The sequence below is a fragment of the Marmota marmota genome, unplaced genomic scaffold (assembly GCF_001458135.2).
Source record: "Marmota marmota marmota unplaced genomic scaffold, marMar, whole genome shotgun sequence".
NCBI classification, from domain to species: domain Eukaryota; kingdom Metazoa; phylum Chordata; class Mammalia; order Rodentia; family Sciuridae; genus Marmota; species Marmota marmota.
Genome location: NW_026000174.1, coordinates 13,158,141 through 13,163,882, shown reverse-complemented (window position 1 = coordinate 13,163,882; position 5,742 = coordinate 13,158,141).

The following is a 5,742-nucleotide window of genomic DNA, read 5'->3' as shown; positions in this document are numbered from 1 at the left end:
ACTGCTCTTGCCTGGGGTCACACAGGCAGCTGAAGCCAGGTATAAGATCATCTGGGAGCAGGTTGGTCTAGGGGACTTCAGCAGGATGGCTCATTTCCAGTCTCCTCCTCTAAGAGGCTCACTTGGGTTGCTATAAGTAGAAATTTCAGGGAAACAAGAGGGGAGCCCCTGTGCATAAGCACTTGTTAGTCTTCTGTTTGCATTGAATTTGTTGATGTCATGTGGCCATACTAAAGTTAGAGCAGGAAAGCATCACAAAAAAAATGGATACAGAGAGGCAGGACTCATTTGGGAATAGAGATGGCACAACCTACTGCAGGATCTACATGTGTCACCACCATTCATATTACCATTCTGATTCATATTACATTCTGACTCAAAGAAACCATAGTTCTATGGCTTTCCAAGTCAGCTCCTAGAATTCAATGCTTTGATTCCAAGACTCTGTGCTTCTAGAACTGGAAGGCTCAGTACAGCCAAGAAAAAACATGAGGCCCTAAGAGGAGGCTTAGGAAATTAGGCAAAGTAAGGTCAACTCTCAGACCTGAGCGGATACCCACCTGACTCTCCCCCCCCATCCATCAGTCCCCAAGGCCTGCCTGGATTAGGGCAGAGGCATCAGCACCAAGTTGGGAATCAGTAAACCTAGATTGTAGGCCCTGTTTCATCATTAATCTGAGGTCACCCCAACCACAGGCTTTTTTTTTTTCAGTGCAGGGATCAAACTTAGGGCCCAACGCATGCTGGGCAGATGTTCTATCAATGAGCCACATCCCCAGTCCCTTGCATAGAGCTCTTAATCAGCCAGTGTTCTCATTCAGCCAAACAAGATCCCAATCCCTGTTTTCTGAATGATGTACAACAGTGGCAAAGCCCAAAGAACTGAACTTTCTAATTTTCATTATCAGGAGCCTGGGCTCTGATGCATTTGGGGAAGAGGGATTTAATTCCACGTCTTCCAACTGCATCTACAGCTTCTTAGATCCTGGATTTAATGAAACCAAGATGCAAATAGGCTATTGCCCTTGATCTTTTCTGATTTCTACCTATAAAAGAAAGAAGGAAAGGGAAAGGAAGAGGCCCAACTCTACTCTTTCCCTTTTCCCCACTCTACTCCCGCCCAACACTTTGGAGTCTACACTAAAGTCCTGAGGCCAGACCCTACCTGAACTTGAGCTCTAGTTATTCTGCCCTTTATCAGTGTAGAAACACAGTGGCTCTATGAGGGAAAGAGACCTAGACCACAGCAAATCATGAAATTTCACAACTGGAGAGGGACCGGTGGCAACCCACTGGCTGAATTACCTTGTAGCATAAATGAGTAAACAGAAACCCAGGGAAGGACAGGGACATGTATACAGTTACACAGTCAGCCAGCAGTACAGACCTGGACTAAAAGCTGAGTAAGCCCACTCCCCTTTTTTGAACTCAGCTTCCAATTCTAAATGGGGATAACAAGCACAGCATGGAGCATCATCTGTCAACTGTGAAGTCCAGTGCAGAGGTGGTAAGGGAAACACCTTTTTAGGTGCCTTGAGAGTCTGGGGGTGGGGGAATGGGTAAAGAGCACATAGGACTTTCAGAGGACTCATCCCACTCATTTATATCAGCCTCTCCCCAGAGGCCTAGGCCACAGAGTGGAGGAGGAGGGTATTAAATATCAGAGAGTTATTTAAAAGCCAGTTGCCCGCCCCTCAGAAGCAGACCGTGGCCTCTGCTGACTCAACGGAGAAAATGAATCTTGGGCCTATGGATTTTCCCATGTCTCGGGACAGTGGGGGCTGGAGGGAGGCAGTAGTGAGAAATGGGAACAGCAAGGCCCACAGTGAAGTTTTCCCCTCCTGGCCAGTGCAGAAGCTATGCAAAAGGAGAGACGCAGGGCCTCCCCCGCTGCCTAATGACTGATCTGCACTGTGGCAGGCCTGCCAGCTGCTCTCCATTTACCTCAGAGGAAGGGGGGCAGAGAGAAAGGGCGGGCGGCGGGAAGGCAACCAGGATAAAGGAACCTGCATTACAGGACAAGACAGCATCACACCTACAAGGACCCCCACTTCCTAGTTAGGCAAATTAAGGCCTGAACTGGTGCAGTCAAGTTCAAGGTCATATATGAAAGTGAGGACACCAACTTGGGAAACTCACAGTACATTGTCCCCCTCTCTGACCTACATCCCTAAAAAGCCAAGGAGCACAGGATGAAAAGGTTCTCTGTCCATACACACATGCTTTTTCTTTCAGACAGGGAAACTAAGATCTGGAAAAGCAGAGATTTGCCCAAGGACTTGAGTAATCTGGAGCCTGATGGGGAAGGGACTACCTATTGAGTGATCTCAGAAAAGTCACCAAACTTCTCTGTGCTTCCTACAAAGGCTCAGTGGCACTCACAGAAATCAAGATCCTTGCAAGGAGAAAGGGGGCTCAGATGAAGGACCTTGATGCTCACAGGGGGGACAATACCTTGGAAGGCTCAAAGAGGAATTCTGGGATCTAGTGGGGACAAAAGAAAATTAAGAATTGAGGTCCAGTGTGGCTGTAAATGGGAATTCTTGTGTGGGTCCAGGGCAGTCAGTCACTTTGCCTGGGTGGCATGGGGTCTCACTGCCCTTAGTCCTGAGGAAAGCCTGCAAGCCAGAGCTTTGCCCAAGGTCCCTAGTCATACTCCAGGGAGAGAGGCAGCCTCGGACAGGGAGGACTGCTGCGCAAAGGAGATGGGCAGGAAACCTGAGCTCTTGTCAGGCTCAGCGCCCAGACAGCTGTGCAACCTGGAGGAAGCACTTAACCTTTCTGGGACTGTCACCTGGTGTGAAGTATAGATGGGGGATCCTCACCAAGCTGGCCTCACAGAGATGGGAGGATCAAGCCAAAGTTTTAAAAGCCATTATTTCATTCAGCAAATGTTCTAAGGTGCCTTCTCAGTGCTGAGCCCTCAGCTGTGTCCTGACAATATAGGAAATCAGATCAGTCTTGAGTCCCAGCTGAGGAAAGCTAAGGAGCTCAGAAAAGTCCCAGTACCCTGACCACTAAACAAAGTTCAAAGAGGAAGAAGGGAGCCTGGAGGGCTTCCTGCAAGGGGCAGAAATTATGCTGAGCCCAGAGGGACTGAATGGGCTAGAACTGAAGGAGCACAGTCAAGGGGAGCAATCCAGGTGGGCAAAGAGTCCAAGAAAAGATACTTCCATTAGATGCAGCAGAGAATAAACACAGTCTGAAACTCAACTGGCTACACATTTATTGAATACCTATTGCATACTCAACACTGACAACTCCAAGATGGAGAGGACTGTTCTTCCAGAGAATAGAACATTTCCCTACTTGAACAACACAGAGCACATTTGCTCTGTTCTCTGGCACCTGATGATTCTAAGTTCTTCCTGGGCCTCAATCAAGGTTGCCTGCTGCCCTGAAGCACCTTTGGCAACGTGGGGCAGGGCGGGGGTGTACCCTCTTTTGTGCTAGCCCCTATTACTGGAAATAGAGTCATGCAGAAGACTCAGTACCCCTGCCTCCCAAGAGATGTCAGAGCTGGGGCCTGTAGCTGATGTGGGCCAGGACTGAGAGGAGTGCAACAGCTGAGGGCTCTCAGAACTTATGCTCATGTGAGAAAAGACACTATCAGCCTGTGCTCTCCACAGACCAAGGGCACAGTACAGGGCAGGAGTGGGCTCCTAGTGCTGGGCAGTCTCTGGATACATGTGCTTGCATCATGGGTTTATAAGCCTGCCCCTCTGAGAGTGCACCTGGGAACCTGCATGTGCTCAGCAGGGTGCCTACTCAAGCATGTATGTGCTTATGAAACTACAGACACAAAATAAGATGCACTCAAATCTCTCTCTCTCTACATGCACATGTATGAATGAGTGTGCATGTATTGCATGAAACACATATGAGCCTGCCTGGAACCATGCATAAGCTTGACAAGCCTTTCCATACATGTGACTGCATATCTAAGTAAACATGAGTCTGTATGTTCACATGTGGACACACCTAGGTCTGTTCATGTTGAGCTTGCCTTTACATGTATAAGCACATGTGTATGTACAACCTCATGTGTGTCTGTACAGACATGCCCAACTCTACATGTGCAAGTCCAGTGCATCCTGGTATGTGCAATTGTCCTCTGCTAGTAACTGGAAGATCTATAATGGGGATAGAGAAGAGAAGACTCAGGGGAAGGGAGGACTGGGGAAACCCCAGTATCACCAGCCTTGGTCCTTAATGTTGTTCCCTGTCTGAGACCCAGGCCACTGCAGGGTCTGTGTCTTCCCCTTAAGTGGTTTCGATCGGTTGGTCGATCTGTTATATATAACCTCAGAGAAGTCAACCTGACAACCACTCCCAATTCAAAAGAAAGAGACTGACTGTTTCTTGCGGGGTGGGGGGGAGGCTCTCTCCCAACAAGCTTCCCTGATACTCGAATGGCCTGCAGATCAAATGTCAGCTTCTCCAACCTGAATAATTCATGCTAAGGCCAGGAATGCTCCTTCTCAGGAGCCTGTCTCTTTAAATCAAGTCTGGAGCTTCCCAGTTCTGCAAAAAAATAAATAAGTAAAATCCAGAACAAAACAAACCTATAAACAGCTCAGCCCCCACCTCAGCCCTGGTCCCCTCAGACACCCCACTCTATGCTGCAAAATCCATTCTCTTGGCCTCTGGAGCCTCCGATACATACCTCCATTCACCACTGACAGGTGGGGAAGCCTGAAGAAGGGGCAGGCTGTCCTGGGGGTGCCCAGGTGCTGGGACAGGGAGGAAAAGCAAAGAGCTGAATCACTCCATCTATCCCGTCCCTGTGCCTAGGAGAGTGCTTGGGAGGGTTCCAGGGAACCAGATGGGAGAGGGCAGAGCAGCTAGAGTTGGGGGCGATGGGGCTGGGGTGCCACAGACTTTCCAAAGGCGTGGGACAGGGTCAAACAAAGGCTGGTGGTACAGGACCTGCAAGGGTGGGGACACAGATGTGCCTAATGGAACTGGGGTCGCAGAGCCAGTGGCTGAGACTGGGGATTTTCCAGTCCTCTCCCTCCGAGCACAGCCCCTTTCCCCGATCAAAGAGATGAGGAAGAGGTTGGAAAACGAGTAACTTTCTCAGACCACCCTTCATCCCGGTCTCCTCTTGCAGGGGCAGCGCTAAAAGTCCGTTTCCCACATTCTCTTCAGTGAAGACCCACCTGACAGCTGGCCCCGGCCGGCCCCGCCCCACACGTGCCACAGAGGGAGGAGGAATGAACCAGCTTATAAGTGGGGGATGGGGGGAAGGGAGGAAGCAAGTCAGAGCCTCGGGGAGCCAAACTTCTCAGCAGCTCTGAGGCGGACGAGCGGGGAGCGAGAGCGCCGCAGCCGAAACCCTGAGTCTCCGGAGCCTCCCACCCCGCCTCCCTCGGCTAGGAGGGCCCTGAGACAACGCTGGGGGCGGACGAGGCGGCCAGGAGGCGGGGAGGGGGAGGCAAACCCTGCCCACTCGGCTCCGAGCCCAGAACGGCCGCGGAAGTCGGAGGCCGGCGCGCAGGGCAAGGAGGGCACCAGGGGCGGGGGGCTTTGCTCCCCGCCTGACCCCTCTCACCCCCAGCGAGGAAAGTGAAGATTCCTTGGACTTTAGAGGCAGCGGACAGACCGACCAAGACTGCTAGCCGCTCCAGGTCAAGGACTTGCCCCACCCGTGTTCCCCCCAGGCGCTCCCAACTCACTGGTGAGCGCGGCGGCCCGGGCGCTGAATGCCGGGGCGGCCGCGATGGCCCCGCGTGCGGGACA